The following is an 18,049-nucleotide window of genomic DNA, read 5'->3' on the forward strand; positions in this document are numbered from 1 at the left end:
GTATATTTCAAAAGAGCTGGAAGAGCAGATTTTGTGTATTCCTAATACAAAGAAATGATAAAGATTTGAGGTGATGAATATGTTAGTTACTTTGATTTGATCATTATACATTGTATATGTATCAAAATGTTATTCCATTCCTCATAAATATATACAATTATGTGTTAATTAAAAACAAAATAAAACCTTTTTATTTTATTGTAAAAAAAATTGGTGGGATGGATATATATATATATATATATATGCCACTTCCAAGCTCTGTCTGGAATTCACCTTATTCTTACCACCCTCACTGTGGCCACTCAGGTCCAAACCCCACTCATCTCTTATGGGGGTCACAGAGATAGTCTCCAAAGGGTCACTGATTCTGCCTTTTCACTCCACTGTTTGTTGTCAACAAAGTGGTCAGGGCGTCCTTAAAAGATAAATCAGATTCCATCCCTCTTGTGCCCTCTGAAGTCTTCTTACTTTCTTCCAAGTAAAAGCCAGAATCCCTGGTTCACTTATGGAACCTCCTCTCCTGTTGCTGTCATTCCATTCCCCCTGATCTAGCCATACTGGTTTTCACAGTCTCACTCAAGCACACTGGGCATGTTCTCATGGGATTTTGTTGTTTTTGAAAGAATCCTATTCTTCCCTTCCTGGACGGCTGGCTCTTCCCTGGGTAGCCACATAATTAGCTCCCCCAGTGCCTCCAAGTCTTATCTTTAAGGCATTTTCTCAGTGAGGTCTACCTTTACCTCTACTTCTAACATTTCAGCCACTCCCACATCAATATTTCATGTCTATCTTTTCTGCTTTTTTCCCCCTTTGTAACACTTGTAATCATTTATGTTTCTTACCTCTCTCTCTCTTTTCCTGTCTTCCTAATTAGAATGAACATTCTATGATGGTAAAATTACTCTGAGGAAACCTCTTTTTTTTACTACTAAATTGTCATAGCAGGTGCTCAACAAATGTTGTTTTGAAGGAATAACTGAATGAAATATTAAATATAATTAACATTTCAGGAAAACTACAAAGGAAACTGATAACATAGTTGCCTTTGGGGAAAACAACTGGGTGGTCATTGTTAAAAGAGGACAGGCCAGGTGCGGTGGCTCACACCTGTAATCCCAGCACTTTGGGAGGCTGAAGAGGATGGATCACATGAGGTTGGGAGTTTGAGACCAGCCTGACCAACATGGAGAAACCCCGTCTCTACTAAAAGTACAAAATTAGCTGGGCATGGTGGTGCATACCTGTAATCCCAGCTATTTGGGAGGCTGAGGCAGGAGAATCTCTTGAACTCAGGAGGTGGAGGTTGCAGTGAGCCGAGATCACACCATTGCACTCCAGCCTGGGCAACAACAGCAAAACTCTATCTCAAAAAATAAATAAATAAATAAATAAATAAACAAATAAAATAAAAGAGGAAGATCACTCATTGTATATCCTTTTGCTATGTATTACAAAATTAGAATATTTTACCTATTGAAATATATATATGAATTAATTGAAAATTTTAAAAATATTTCTTTAATTGGCAACCACTATTACTCAAGAAGTCAGCCTAATTAGCTTATTAATTTTCTGTGTGTTGCCAATGGAATTATGAATAGTGTTCCTTGATTCTGGTTTTAATATACATTTGTATAAGGAGTGAGCTTTAGGATATATGAATATATTTCAGAGTCGTGTATATTTTCTGTGAACTGTATGCGTATACTTTGCTCATTTCTTTGTTAGGTTGTTGTTTTTTAGGTGTATAATTTGCAGGAAAGCTTGAACATTAGTGATAATAGATGCAAATATGTTTTTCCATTTGTTGTCTTTTGCCTTTGCCCGTAGTAGTTTTGTCATGCATAAACTCATGGTTCTACGTAGTTCAGTTTATCTTTTTTTTCCTGAAAATAGTTTTTATTCTTTCCCATGGAACAGTTTAAGTAAAATTGCAGTTATCTGTCCTTTAAAGATTTGGAGGCTTTTCCCCATGAAACTTATGCAGAGTGTAACTCATGACACCCATCTCTATTTCTTCTACAGTAATTGGTATATTTAGACTTTTTATATCTTCTGGTGTCAATTTTTTAATAAATTATATTTTCCTAAAAAATATTTTAAGTTCTCAAATTTATTTTCACAAAGTAGAACAAAGTAGTTACTTGTCATTCTTTAATTTTTCATTGTATTTGTGGTTATTTCTCTTTGTTTCTTGTTTTGATGCTTAAGCTTACTTTAAGTTAGATAAAAGTTAATTTATTTTAATTTTATTTCCGAAGGAACCAGATCTTGAAATTATTTTTTAATTCTTCTATTTTATGTTTTATTTTCTTTCTTTCTTCTTCTTCTTCTTCTTTTTTTTTTTTCCAGACGGGATCTTGCTCTGTGATCCACACTGGAGCGCAGTGGTCCTATCATGGTTCACTGTAGCCTTGACCTCCTGGGCTTAGGCTATCTTTCCACTTCAGCCTCCTGAGTAGCTGGGACCGCAGGTGTGCACCATCACACTTGGCTAAGTTTTGATTTATTTGTAGTAAGAGGGTTTCCATATGTTGCCCAGGCTGTTCTTGAGTTCCTAACCTTAAGCGATCCTCCTGCTGTGGCCTCCCAAAGTGCTGGGATTACAGGCATGGGCCACCATGCCCAGCCTGTTTTGTTTCTAATTCTTTACTTTCTTTTTAAATTAATTTATTTCTGTTTTTCTTAGATTTTTGTAATTTTTAAATTTTTTGATTTGAATGTCTAATTTATCATTCTTTTATTTAAAAATGTTATTGGAGACTATACATTTTCCTCTGAGCACTACTGTAGCTATATTTCATAGAATTTAATACACAACATTTTCTTTATTGTTGATTTTCAGAAATTCTACAGATTAAGTTGGATTGCATCTTTGATCAAATAATTGATTAGAGAGGGTTTTAAAATTTCTAAATGGCTTTTTGTTTTTTGGCTTGATATTAATTTATAGTTTTCTTCTTTTTGAAATGTCTTTCTGTTTACTAATGGCTTAACAAATGGTTAAATTTGAAAAATATTGCTTTCACATAAAAAGGTCTAATTTTTTTCTTTATAATATACAGACCATGGTATGAATTGTTAACTCCTTTCTATATTATTTTTTCTTCCCTCTTCTTATTTACCGTTTGTCTGTTTTTATCCTTATAGTCTGAAATAGATGAATTAAAACATCCCCCCCTTAATGACTGTCTCTTTTTTTTTCCCCCAAAAAATTAGCCGGGCGTGGTGGCGGTGCCTGTAGTCCCAGCTACTCGGGAGGCCGAGGCAGGAGAATGGCGCGAACCCCGGAGGTGGAGCTTGCAGTGAGCTGAGATCTCACCAGTGCACTCCAGCCTGGGCGACAGAGCGAGACTCCATCTCAAAAACCAAACCAAACCAAACAAAAAAACTTATATATCTTCTTTCTCAATCAATATGTGCCTTTCCTTCCTGATTTTTTTTTTTTTTTTTTTGAGAAGAGTCTCATTCTGTCGCCCAGGCTGGGGTGCAATGGTGAGATGTCCGCTCACAACAACCTCCGCCTTCCAGGTTCCGCTGATTCTCATGCCTCATGCTCCCAAATAGCTGGGACCATAGGCATGTGCCACCACGCCCAGCTAACTTTTGTATTCTTAGTAGAGACGGGGTTTCGCCACGTTGGCCAGGCTGATCTCGACCTCCTGACCTCAATTGATCCACCCACCTCGGCAGCCCAAAGTGCTGGGATTACAGGCGTGAGCCACTGCGCTCCCCTACCGCTTTTTTTTTTTTTTTTTTTTTAACTTCTTGAACCAACTAGGATCTATTCAACTAGACTGTTGAATAGATGTGTTGAGAACAGACAACCTTAAAATGTTACTAGTCTTAGAGAGAAAGCAGACCGGGAGTGGTGGGTGGTTCAAGCCTGTAATCCCAGCACCCTGGGAAGCCAAGGTGGGCAGATCACACGAAGTCAGGAGTTTGAGACCAGCCCGGCCAACATGGAGAAGCTCATCTCCACCGAAAACACAAAATTAGCCAGGCATGGTGGTGCGCACCTGTAATCCCAGCTACTTGGGAGGCTGAGGCAGGAGAATCACCTGAACCCAGGAGGCAGAGGCTGCAGTGAGCCGAGACCGCACCACTGCACTCCAGCCTGGGTAAAACGAGTGAAACTCTGTCTCAAAAAAAAAAAAAAAAAAAAAAAAAAAGAAGAAGAAAAAGAAAAAGAAAAGAAAAGAAAAGAAAATTAGCTAGGAAGTATTCCATCCTCTTTAATTTTCTGAAAATGTTTATATAGAATTAAAATTATTTCATTATTAGATGTTTGGTAGAATTCAATAGTAAGGTAACCTGAAATGTTCTTTTTGCGAAGGTTTTTAACTACACCTTCAATTTACTTTGGAGATACATGACCGTTATGAATAGCTTTATCTACTTATTCTTTGTTTTTTTTGTTTTTTGGTTTTTTTTTTTTTTTTTTTTTTTGAGATGAAGATTCGCTCTGTCAGGCAGGCTGGAGTGCAGTGGCCCCATCCCTGCCCACCACAACCTCCACCTCCCAGGACTGTCTCTTATAATATCTCCAATAGTTTTTGCTTTTTGAATATTGATGCTATGTTAAAAAGAGTTACTCATAAGTGCTTTGTTTCATTTTTAATCGCAAAGTACTTTTTATCCTCCTCTAATGTTCTTTGTACAATTCAACTTCTTTTCTTAAAGACCACACCTCATAAGTGCTTTGTTTCATTTTTAATCGCAAAGTACTTTTTATCCTCCTCTAATGTTCTTTGTACAATTCAACTTCTTTTCTTAAAGACCACATCTCATAAGTGCTTTGTTTCATTTTTAATCGCAAAGTACTTTTTATCCTCCTCTAATGTTCTTTGTACAATTCAACTTCTTTTCTTAAAGACCACACCCCATCCTTCCCTTTCATTGACTTTTGTCAGTCCATGGTAGTCAGTCTTTCAAAATCATGTTTTAGTTAGGTTCCACATACAGAACATTTGTTTTGTGATTCAATCCATATGCCATTTTTTCTATTGATGGATGAATTTAGTTCATTTTTATTTAATGATATGACCCAGATTTGGTTTAAATTATGTTATATACTTTATGTTATGTTTTCTGGTTTTGTAAGTTTAAAATGTTACCATTATAAGTCTACGTATTTTGTTTTGTGGGTGTATTTTATCAGGCATCAGGAAGGCTTGAATACTCATTCTAGTGGTTACTTTAAAAAGTGTAATCTTTGCAATCTTGTTACGTTTCATAATTTCTCTAAATTTTATATTATGAGGAAAGAAGAACTTTCTTCCCATTCATCTCACTTAATTTTAATTGATCGTATTATTTTTCATGGTATATATTATTGTTCTTTTAAATATACTTACACATCAATAGCTAGATTTGTGGATCTTAATTTTTATCTTTGACCCTTAGTTGTTAAAGATTATGAACTCATGCACCTGTATTATACAGAAATAATCCTGAATTTACATCCAGGGATAAACACCCGAGGCAAGTGTGAAGTATAGTTGTTACATCATCCAGTGCCACTGTCCTGGGGACACAGAAGGGAACATCTGGCTACCAAGAATGGACTCTGGCATTCTGTCTGTTTTTAAACACCTACCACTTGGCCTGACTTGTGCTATGCAGATCGTACAGTTATGCTAAAATCTGGGGCATGGTGAGTAAGCAGGGGTGTGATATATTTTGTGGAAGTCCAGTTTTCTCAAGTCATGAGAATCCAGCAGTGCCTAGCCTTATTTTAGTTATGTATTGCATTAATATAACATATTGTTAGAAGCCGGAAGAAGGTAAAGGAAACACCAAATACATTTTCTGCTGTACCACTTCACTTGAGTTTGCTGTTGATGGAAGCCCAGCACTCCCCTAGCATAGCTTTAAAAGGCAACACAAAGCTTATTATGGTTGTGGCTCATCCAGACTCCCACCCAAGTACAGCAAGCAACAGGCTGTGACTCAATGTCCATTTAAAAATATCTGAGTCTTGGGCCGGGCACGGTGGCTCACGCCTGTAATCCCAGCACTGTGGGAGGTCGAGATGGGGGATCATGAGGTCAGGAGTTTGAGGCCAACCTGGCCAACATAGTGAAACCCCGTCTCTACTAAAAATACAAAAAATTGGCTAGGCATGGTGGCAGGTGCCTGTAATCCCAGCTATTTGGGAGGCTGAGGCAGGAGAATCGCTTGAACCTGGGAGGTGGAGGTTGCAGTGAGCCGAGGTTGAACCACTGCACTCCAGCCTGGGCAACAGAGTGAGACTCTGCCTCAAAAAGAAAAAAAAAAAAAGAAATATTAAAGCGTACATATATTTAGTAAAGAACTCATGTCCACAATATATGATTCAATTTTACAAATCAGCAACTAAATTTCCGAAGTAAAAATGGGCAAAAGACTTGATCAGGTACTATCCAAAAGAAGGTAATCCAAATTGTCAATAAGCATATAAAGGGCTGGTGCTGAACAATCATTATTTGTTGAGGAAATGCAAATGACAACCCAAATGAGATACCACTACACCCCCACCTGAATGGCTAAAATTAAAAAGTCTAACAATACTAAGTGTTAACAACAATGTGGGTTAACTGAAATGCTCATACTTGACTATTGACACTGTAAAGTGGTTCAGCCACTTTAGAAAACTATTTGGCTGTCTTATTTTTATTTTTTTCAAAGTCAAACTTATTCCTACCCTACCTGATCCATCAAGTCTCCTTCTAGCTGTATACCCAAGAAAAATCAGTGCATATATCTCAAAAAACATTTTCAGAAAAAAATGTTAAAAGCAACTTTATTTCAAAAGACAACATTTCAACAAATGTAGTTTAATGATCTAATTGGCATTTATTTGTGATTCATGAATTAGGCAGCATCTCATCTAAAAATAGAGAAGTGCTATGCTGTGCATGGCAGAACAGTCAGTTTTGATCAGGTAGCTTGAACAGGAGCAAGAAAACAGCATTGTACAAAAAGTGGATTTGTTAACATCAGGTTACTTAAGGTTACTTTCCTTGTAAGGGTTAGAGCAGAGGAAACTTCCTTACCGTGTTGACAAATGCTGGGTTGTTCAGGGATCTGGCTGTCATCTCTCCTGACTTCTTGAAGGTCAGATAAACTTAATTTTGATTTGATGACATGGAACTTTAGCACAAGTGACTTAATTTTGGTTTTGTGTGTTGGGGCCTAGGGCAGGAGCTGAGTCCAAACCAGTGGCCTTCCATACATTTTGTTTAACAATTATAATGGCCCAAACTATCAACAACTCAAATGTCCATATCAACAGGAGAATGGATACACTGTGATGCATTCGTGCAATAAATACTGCTCATTGATAAAAAAAGAATGAACTGCTGATACATGCGACACGGATGAGTCTCAGTCTTTAGGTAGAATGAGAAAAGCTCAGCCACAAAGGCATGGGTACTGTGTGATATCAGAAGAGACACCACTAATCCATGATAATCAGAATCAGAATAGTGGCTCGTTCTTGGAGAGGAGTGGTAAAAGGACACAAGGAATTTTTTGTAGAAATAAAATATTTTATGTCTTGTGACATCCAGTGTGCAATGTGCAATGATAACATGCAATTTACTGTTTATAAATTATGTCAATTGAAAAAAAGACAAAAGGAGAAAAGAAAAGAGTAAAGTATATGTCCCAAGCTTATAGAGCACCTACGAGACCTTGGGTTTATACCGAGTTGTCTTTGGTTTCAGACCTCTTCCCTTCCTGTTAGAACACAGACCTTTCCAGGGGTCACCTGGTTTGTTCCCTGGCACTGCTGCTGGGTGTCACCTCATCATAAATTCATCCAATGTTGCTGCACATCACTGCTTCCTAGTCCTCAGGAGGCTAATGCTCCTGACGGGTGCCGTCTGACCATGTCATTGCCTGAAGAGCTGACCTGCTTCACAGGCAGGGGACAGAGTGGCACATCAGAAAGCCACTGCTATGCACTTTACCTAAAATTGAGTGCTAAGGAATAATAATGGGGCTTTTATGCTTCATGCATGTTTTCCTTTCCATTAAATCTCAGATATGCTGTTTGCATATCTTAGTTCAGGCTGCTTTGAAATCCATAGGGGGAAGAAAACCCTTCATTAAGTTCAGCAGCACAGTCCGGCAATGCAGCAGCACTCCTATTTGTTTTTCCTTCTGTAAATATTTGTGCTCTCTCAGGCTAAGGAGTGGCCTGTGCTAGAGACTAAAATATCCCCATTTATATCCTCCAGGTGCAGCAGGAAACGCCTGACCTCTCACCCTGCCCCTGCAATGACCCCAACCTCACTTATGGGGACCACCCTCTGGGCTGCCCTAATGCAGACCCATGATCACCTCTCCAGGTTGACTGCTGAATAGCAGGAGAAGATGAACCTGAAATTGAATGGTTATTGCAACCCAGTTTTTTCGGTCGAAAGGTGAAGGTTACTTAGCTTTTGTTGCTGCCTTCAAGCTTGTTAATGAAAAGATGGAAAAACAATATTGACAACGGTGAAGTCCAATTTGTTCAGAAATGGAACCTGATTTATTATAGAAATGAGATAGAAGACAAATGAAAAAGTAAGATATGAAATAAGACCAATAATAGGAAGAAAATTGCAAAAGTCTTAAAGAAATATTATTTCTTTTTCTACTGGGTCCATCCATCTGGGTTTTCAAATTTCTGCAATTCCCAAGAGGATCATGACTTGAATGTTAATCCAAAATAAGAGTTCGTATTGTAGCTGCTGAGTGTGTTTGCCTAACTACCTCTCACTGCTAACTCAACTTACAGCTAAGGAAATTTTGTTTGTTCATTTAATAAACATTTATTGAACTACCTAACAGTCCCTGTATTTGGTTTATGAATTTAATTTTTAAACTTTCAATTTTTCACCTCTAGAAATTTACTTCCTTTTACATTTTCCCAAGTTTTTATCTTACTAATTCATGTCAAAGCTGTGATGCTCAATGTATTTCTAAGTTACCACTTATGTAAATTGCCCTATCTAGCTTATAAGACCATGATGAGGAACACATGAAGTAATCTTGATAAAAATATATGAGAATATTTTTTCATTTTGAATACATTCTTTGACTTTTGATGGAAAAGAAAAACACCAAAGACATTAATTTATCTTTATAACTCTAATAAGCTTATACAAATTAAAACAAAAATACAAAAATAGAACAAAATAGGGAAAGTGAATTAATATGAAATCAAAACTTTTTTTACTAAAAAATGTGTTTGTGAATTTAAAAATGCAATAAAGTGTATAAACATTGGATGAAGGTCATAAACAGCAAATAGCACTTTGAAATATCTTGTCATATTCTAAACGTCAAAGGAATTCTCAAAAAAGTCCAAAGACAAATAGTATAAGCCATAATTTCTTATCACTTTGCAATAAAATTAGAAATTAAATAAAAAGGGATAAGATGGGGGGAAAAAACCCAAATCAAATACAAAGAGATTTTAAAATACTTTCTGAAGTAACTTGTAGAATGAGAACTTCAATGATAGCCTATTTATAAAATAATGATTTATCTACCCATCTCCCTTTGTCTGGGTGAGAGCTTGGGGAAGGGTAGTGAGTGGCGTATTCACCTGCCTTCTTGTTTCTATAGCTCTTCCAGTAGCTGGAAAGGTATAATCTGCAGTTGGCTCTTGAACAGCATGGGGACATGGGGCATCAATCCACTGTACAGTCAAAAATCCAGGCATAATTTTGGACTCTTCAAACTACTAATAGCTTCCTGTTGACAAAAAGCCTTACTGATTTAATATAAACAGTCTATTAATACATATTTTGTATGTTATCTGTATTATATACTGTATCCCTACAATAAAGTAAGCTAGAGAAAGGAAAATTTTCTTAAGAAAACCTTAAGGAAGAGGATACGTATTTACTATTCATTAAATGGAAGTAGATCATCACAAAGGTCTTTGTCTTCATCGTCTTCATGTTGAATAGGCTGAGGAGGAGGAGAAAGAGGAGGGGTTGGTTTTGCTGTCTCTGGGGTGGCAGAGGAGAAAGAAAATTCCCATATAAGTGGACTTATGCAGTGCTAACCTGTATTGTTCAAGGTTCGGCTGTATTTCATTTTCTTCGGCAAGATAGGAACACTTGTACTAAATACTCAAAGTTTAGCCCCCGAAACCTATATCATTCAATATAATTATATAGGAGAAGGAGGAATTAGAGACTCTTTTTTTCAAGACAAAGGTATGTCTTGCTGCAAAATCCTACTCTTAAACACCAGAAGCTGGACATTCATTGTTTCAGTCCTCTTATCTGAAGTCCTTTTGCAACAATTCCTAATTACTTCCAGGGCAAGTGAGATGCCTGAAGAGAACAGGGGTGAATATTATTTTTTAGGCAAAATAGTAAATCCCATTAAGAAATTTACAAATATTACTACTATTGTACTTTTTTACTAGAAAAAATGGTAACATAAGAACTGAATTAAATGAGGAAGCAAAAGCCAGGGAATAATAAAATAAAAATAGAAATTAATAAAACAGAAAATAAAAAAGTAAAATTGATAAATTAGTCAAATGCTAGTTCTTTGAAAGGGATAATAAAATATATAATGTTAAGGTGGAATAGTCTTAATAAAAAAATTAGAAAAAATAGGCAATCTGGGAAGCAGAAGGGATATAAAATCAGATATCAAGAAGTATTAAAGCCACAAATAATACAATATAACACTTCATGATAATAAATGTTAATGTTGATGAAATGTTCACATTTCTAGGAAGTATAAATTGCCCAATTAAAAAATCAAATTAATAATAATAAAACCTAGCTATCTATGGAAAAAAATTATGAAAAAAAGAGGCTAAACACAGTCTTATGGTCAGTTTTTCTTGATTTTTATGAAACAGTTACTTATGTCCTGAAATAGGCTAAATCTTATTAAAAAAAGTAAAAATCTTTGATATCTCTTATGCTAGAGTCTAATAAATGTATAGTAAAAAATGCAACATAGGGAATGATCTGTTTGAAAGAGCAAAAATCTTGTAGAAAAATAACAATCTAGGCTGGGTTCAGTGGCTCTTGCCTGTAATCCCAGCACTTTGGGAGGCCAAGGCAGGTGGATTACAAGGTCAGGAGTTCGAGACCAGCCTGACCAGCATGGTGAAAACCTGTCTCTACTAAAAATACAAAAATTAGCTGGGCGTGTTGGCGTGCGTCTGTAATCCCAGCTACTCAGCAGGCTGAGGCAGGGGAATTGCTTGAATCCAGGAGGCGGAGGTTGCAGTGAGCTGAGATCGTGCCACTGCACTCCATCCTGGGTGATGGAGCGAGACTCTGTCTCAAAAAAATAAAAAAGAAAAAGAACGACAATCTAAATACAGCAGTACGTTAGGAAGACAATTATGTGTAACCAAAGAGGATTTGTCATGAGACTAGAAAGGTAAATATATAATAGAAATATATAATAGAAAAGCTGTTAACATAATTTTTCACAATGCAAATTCACAGAATTCTATGATCTTATATATGAATATCAAGATATTATAGATAAAATTCAATATTATATTGAAATATTGTAGATAAAATTCAATATCCACAACTGATAAAACTTTTTGTAATCTAAGGAAACTTTTGAACATCACAGAAACCATCTACCTTAAATTTTGTCATATATGATGGTGAAGTGTGGTATGTGGTGAAGTGTGGTATGTGGTGAAGTGTGATACACGATATGATGGTGAAAAGGTGATATGTCTTTTCAAGTTGGAAGCCAGATAAAGATGCTTTGATATGAGCAATTTTTCTTAATATTTTTCTGAAATTTTTTTAATCAATTCGATTAAATAAGAAAACAATATGAGCAGAAGATATAACTATTGAAAACAAGGACAGAAGTTTTTATCCATTGATAATAGGATAGCATACCTGAAAAATTCAAAACGAAATGAAAAGTACCTGAAGATAGTGAGCAAATTCAGAAGATTCTGGGAGTAAAGAAATAAAGCTATAGAATGGAGGGACGTGAAGCAAGAGGGGAGAAATCACAGCATGTTTGTATGCTGATGGGATGATACTGAACAGACTGAAAACTGAGTGACATAGAAAAGAAGAGAATTGATTGGAAAATGTCATAAGCATGAAGAGGGTGTAAAGGAAGAGAGAGGACCCAGAGCCTCATGAGTCATGCCAATAAACACATCAAGGATGAGGCAGACAGAATCACCAACAGAAGATCCAGTGAGGTTGAAGGAAAACCCACAGCATGCGGTCACAGAGGCCAGGAGAGGAAATGTTTTCAAGAGAGGGGGTCTATTGCTGAAAGGTCAGAAATGTGGAGGCCAGAGAAGGTTGCGGATTTTTCAGCAGGAAAGTATTTGATGTCTTCACAGGATCATGTGATGTGGTGGAGCATCACAAGAAGAATCCCATCTAGGTAGGTTAGGTAGTGAGTGGGAGGTGAGTATGTGTGATCAGTGATTGATTGCAGACAGCCCTTGCAGAGATTTTGATGTGGAGGGAAGGCGAGATTATGAGGATGTGAGGTTTTGGACTTTTTTTTTTTTTCCAAAGAGGATGGAAACTAGATCATGCCTATTTGCGAACAAAAATAATCCAGGAGGGGGTCAATTAACTGTGCTGTAGAGAGGGGATCATTGCTGAAGGGAAATATTTGAGAATGGGAAAGAGAATGGCTTCTTCATAAATGGCTAGAAAAACCTGTTCTTAGATACGAAGATACATGTTATTGCCAAATGAACCTCTGCAAAATAAATAGTAGTTTTCAATTAAAATTTTAACACTTAAAATATTTAATTTGATAAAATTAAATGCCTGAAAATAGGTAAGATGATTTGGAAAAAAAAAGTCATAAGGAGAGTGTTGCTCTAACATATATTATATACTGTTTATAAAGTTTCAATTATTTTATAATGTAAGGAATAAGCAAACTGGTCAGTGGAATAGAATAGAATTCTAAAATAGAAATTTCTAGAAGTGAGTCTCAAATAATAAGTTAGCATGTGTCAAATCAGTGGAGAAAACATTATTCATTAAATGTCATCTCACTCCTTGTTGACTCCCAACTGGTGACTCATTAAAAAAAGCAACAAGGTGAGATCACACTGTTAAATCATATGTTAAAATAAATTTCAGATAGATTTATGCTTTAATGAACACTATAAACATGCTAAAATAAAACACAGTGACCTTCTAAGCATACTTTCAAAGGCAAATTGAGTTGTGAATGGACTGATAGGTGGATTATGTAAAAATTAAAATCTTCATTATAAGATCCAAAAATGGTAAAGTCTACATGGCTATGAAAAGTATGCAGTAGAAAAGCATTTTATGACAAGGGTAAAATAAATTACAAAAATAATGTATTTCTAAGCCACAAACTAAAAGATTATGAAAGAACCTTCTTGTACGATCCTTATTTTGCAATAAAAATATTTGTATATGTACACAGCAAAGACTGGAAGAAAATATTTTAAAAAATTAAGTATCCTAGAAATGCAAATCAGAAGCACTTTTCATATTTGCTCATACACTTCACTGAGGGTTAAAAATATTATGAAATCAGCAGAGAGAAAGGATATGTCTTGTGGGGAAGGGTCCTCAGTTGCCTCCTGTGTCTCATTAGAACACAGCCAGGGTAGTGGTGATGGTCAGTGATTATTTGGTGTTATCAGATCTGTAGAGACTTGAACGAAGGGACTCCAGGACTTTTATTGTTTATCCTGCTGAAATGGCTACACCAGGACCCAGAAACAATTTGTTACCATTACAATTTTACTGCTCAAAAAGTTATTGTGTGTAGGACCAATGTCTGAGTTCTGAGCTGTTAAATACTTGGTGATTTATATTTATGTAACTACCATTTTCTTTCTTTTTTTTTTTCAGTTCTTTTTTTCTTTTTTTTATATTATAATTTAAGTTCTAGGGTACATGTGCACAACGTGCAGGTTTGTTACATACGTATACATGTGCCATGTTGGTGTGACTGCCCTGGCCAGAACTTCCAACACTATGTTGAATAGGAGTGGTGAGAGAGGGCATCCCTGTCTTGTGCCAGTTTTTAAAGGGAATGCTTCCAGTTTTTGCCCATTCAGTATGATATTGGCTGTTGGTTTGTCATAAATAGCTCTTATGATTTTCAGATACATCCCATCAATGCCTAGTTTATTGAGAGTTTTTAGCATGAAGGGCTGTTGAATTTTGTTGAAGGCCTTTTCTACATCTATTGAGATAATCATGTGGTTTTTGTCCTTGGTTCTGCTTATATGATGGATTACATTTATTGATTTGCGTATGTTGAACTAGCCTTGCATCCCAGGGATGAAGCCAACTTGATCGTGGTGGATAAGCTTTTTGATGTGCTGCTGGATTTGGTTTGCCAGTATTTTATTGAGGATTTGTGCATCGATGCTCATCAGGGATATTGGTCTAAAATTCTCTTTTTTTGTTGTGTCTCTGCCAGACTTTGGTATCAGGAAGATGCTGGCATCATAAAATGAATTAAGGAGGATTCCCTCTTTTTCCATAGCTTCAGAAGGAATGGTACCAGCTTCTGTTTGTACCTCTGGTAGAATTCGGCTGTGATTCCATCTGGTCCTGGACTTTTTTTGATTGGTAGGCTATTAATTATTGCCTCAATTTCAGAACTTGTTATTGGTCTATTCAGGTATTCAGTTTCTTCCTGGTTTAGTCTTGGGAGGGTGTATGTGTCCAGGAATTTATGCATTTCTTCTAGATTTTCTAGTTTATATGTGTAGAGGTGTTTATAGTATTCTCTGATGGTAGTTTGTGTTTCTGTGGGATCAGTGGTGATATCTCCTTTATCATTTTTTATTGCGTCTATTTGATTCTTTTCTCTTTTCCTCTTTATTAGTCTTGCTAGCAGTCTATCAATTTTGTTGATCTTTTCAAAAAACCAGTTCCTGGATTCATTGAGTTTTTGAAGGTTTCTTGTGTCTCTTGTCTCCTTCAGTTCTGCTCTGACCTTAGTTATTTCTTGCCTTCTGCTAGCTTTTGAATGTGTTTGCTGTTGCTTCTCTAGTTCTTTTAATAGTGATGTTAGAGTGTCAATTTTGGCTCTTTCCTGCTTTCTTTTGTGGGCATTTAGTGCTATAAATTTCCCTCTACACACTGCTTTAAATGTGTCTCAGAGATTCTGGTATGTTGTGTCTTTGTTCTCATTGATTTCAAAGAACATCTTTATTTCTGCCTCCATTTTGTTATGCACCCAGTAGTCATTCAGGAGCAGGTTGTTCAGTTTCCATGTAGTCGAGTGGTTTTGAGTGAGTTTCTTAATCCTGAGTTCTAGTTTGATTGCACTGTGGTCTGAGAGACAGTTTTGTTATAATTTCTGTTCTTGTACATTTGCTGAGGAGTGCTTTACTTCCAACTATGTGGTCAATTTTGGAATAAGTGTAATGTGGTGCTGAGAAGAATGTATATTTTGTTGATTTTGGGGTGGAGAGTTCTGTAGATGTCTATTAGGTCTGCTTGGTGCAAAGCCGAGTTCAATTCCTGGGTATGCTTGTTAACTTTTTGTCTTGTTGTCTGATGTTGACAGTGGGGTGTTAAAGTCTTCTATTATTATTGTGTGGGAGTCAAAGTCTCTTTGCAGGTCTCTAATGACTTGCTTTATGAATCTGGGTGCTCCTGTATTGGGTGCATATATATTTAGGATAGTTAGTGCTTCTTGTTGAATTGATCCCTTTACCATTATGTAATGGCCTTCTTTGTCTCTTTTGATCTTTGTTGGTTTAAAGGCTGTTTTATCAGAGACTAGGATTGCAACCCCTGCCTTTTTTTTGTTTTCCATTTGCTTGGTAGATCTTCCTCCATCCCTTTATTTTGAGCCTATGTGTGTCTCTGCATGTGAGATGGGTCTCCTGAATACAGCACACTGATGGGTCTTGACTCTTTATCCAATTTGCCAGTCTGTGTCTTTTAATTGGAGCATTTAGCCCATTTACATTTAAGGTTAATATTTTTATGTGTGAATTTGATCCTGTCATTATGATGCTACCTGGTTATTTTGCTTGTTAGTTGATGCAGTTTCTTCCTAGCATTGATGGTGTTTACAATTTGGGATGGTTTTGCAGTGGCTGGTACCGGTTGTTCCTTTCCATGTTTAGTGCTTCCTTCAGGAGCTCTTGTAAGGCACGCCTGGTGGTGACAAAATCTCTCAGCATTTGTTTGTCTGTAAAGGATTTTATTTATCCTTCACTTATGAAGCTTAGTTTGGCTGGATATGAAATTCTGGGTTGAAAATTCTTTTCTTTCAGAATGTTGAATATTGGCCCCCACTCTCTTCTAGCTTGTAGAGTTTCTGCTGAGAGATCTGCTGTTAGTCTGATGGGCTTCCCTTTGTGTGTAACCCGACTTTTCTCTCTGGCTGCCCTTAACATTTTTTCCTTCATTTCAACTTTGGAGAATCTGAAAATTATGTGTCTTGGAGTTGCTCTTCTCAAGGAGTATCTTTGTGGCATTCTCTATATTTCCTGAATTTGAATGTTGGCCTGCCTTGCTAGGTTGGGGAAGTTCTCCTGGATAATATCCTGAAGAGTGTTTTCTGACTTGGTTCCATTCTCCCCGTCACTAGCTTCAGTAGCTGATTTGCTCAGGTGAAAGAAAGGGTATCAGTGACTGAAGATAAAATGAATGAAATGAAGCGAGAAGAGAACTTTAGAGAAAAAAGAGTAAAAAGAAATGAAAAAAGCCTCCAAGAAATATGGGACTATGCGAAAAGACCAAATCTACGTCTGATTGGTGTACCTGAAAGTACCTGCCTGATCCTTCCTCTGGAAGCTTCGTCTCAGAGGGGCACCCAGCCATATGAGGTGTCAGTTGCCCCCTACTGGGAGGTGTCTCCCAGGTGTCTACCTGAGGGTCAGGGACTCACTTGAGGAGGCAGTCTGTTGGTCCTCAGATCTCAGACTCTGTGCTGGGAGAACCACCACTCTCTTCAAAGCTGTCAGACAGGGACATTTAAGTCTGCAGAAGCCCCTGCTGTCTTTTGTTCAGCTATGCGCTGCCCCCAGAGGCGGAGTCTACAGAGGCAGGCGGGTCTCCTTGAGCTGCAGTGGGCTCCACACAGTTTGAGCTTCCCAGCCACTTTGTTTACCTACTCAAGCCCTAGCAATGGTGCACACTGCTCCCTCAGCCTCACTGCTGCCTGGCAGTTTGATTTCAGACTGCTCTGCTAGCAGTGAACGAGGCTCCATGGGCGTGGGACCCTCTGAGCCAGGCGTGGGATACAACCTCCTGGCATGTTGTTTGCTAAGGCCTTTGGAAAAAAGCAGTATTAGGGTCGGAGTGACCCGATTTTCCAGGTACCATCTGTCAAGGCTTCCCTTTGCTAGGAAAGGTAATTCCCCAACCCCTTGTGCTTCCCGGCTGAGGCGATGTCCCGCCCTGCTCAGTGGGCTGCACCCACTGTCTGACAAGCCCCTGTGAGATGAACCCGGTACCTCAGTCAGAAACGCAGAAATCATCCATCTTCTGCATTGCTCACGCTGGGAGCTGCAGTCTGGAGCTGTTCCTATTCGGCCATCTTGGAACCTCCCCTCTGATATTCAGTCATTTACATTTTAAAGTAAATGGATTTCTTAGGGTTTTTTTGGAAGAGCTAGTTGTGATAAGGTTGAAGATAAAAGTAATTATAATTTAGTGTTGGAGAAAAGAAGTCATCAAAAAGGAGGCTGAAGAAAGAGGAAACATGAAAAGCAGTCTTTTTATTCTACACAATTTTAAATGCTAATAATAAATATTGAACTCTATTTGTATTCATTCAACAAGTATCTGATAAGGTTTGTGTTATGTGTCTGGCTCTGTGATAGAAACTGGAAATAGAGAAGTAAGCAAAACAGACAAGATTTTACTTTCTTGAAGTTTATAGTCTAGTAAGAGAAAGATAATAAACAAGTAAATGAACAAATAATTAAATACACAAACTAAGTGAAGATAGTGGCACTTAATATGAAGAAAATAAGACAAGGTGCTATGATAGCCGTGGAAAGTGGTCATCAAGTGGATTGGATGGCCAGGAAGGACCTCTCGACAGAGCTTATTTTTAGCTGAGACCT

The 18,049-nt window shown here is 37.2% G+C and overlaps 1 long non-coding RNA gene across 3 annotated transcripts in view; it reads left to right on the forward strand.

The window, feature by feature from the left end:
• LOC105473541 (uncharacterized) overlaps positions 1–18,049 on the forward strand; it is a 243,729-nt gene that overhangs the window by 154,984 nt on the left and 70,696 nt on the right. The window contains exon 6 of one of the 3 annotated variants that reach the window (XR_011615394.1): positions 8,226–8,833. The exons of the other annotated variants lie outside the window; for them this stretch is intronic. This is a non-coding gene — a long non-coding RNA (uncharacterized lncRNA). Of the gene's footprint in view, positions 1–8,225; positions 8,834–18,049 lie in introns of those variants that run through there. 3 annotated transcript variants of the gene reach the window in all.

The sequence above is a fragment of the Macaca nemestrina genome, chromosome 17 (assembly GCF_043159975.1).
Source record: "Macaca nemestrina isolate mMacNem1 chromosome 17, mMacNem.hap1, whole genome shotgun sequence".
Lineage (NCBI taxonomy): Eukaryota > Metazoa > Chordata > Mammalia > Primates > Cercopithecidae > Macaca > Macaca nemestrina.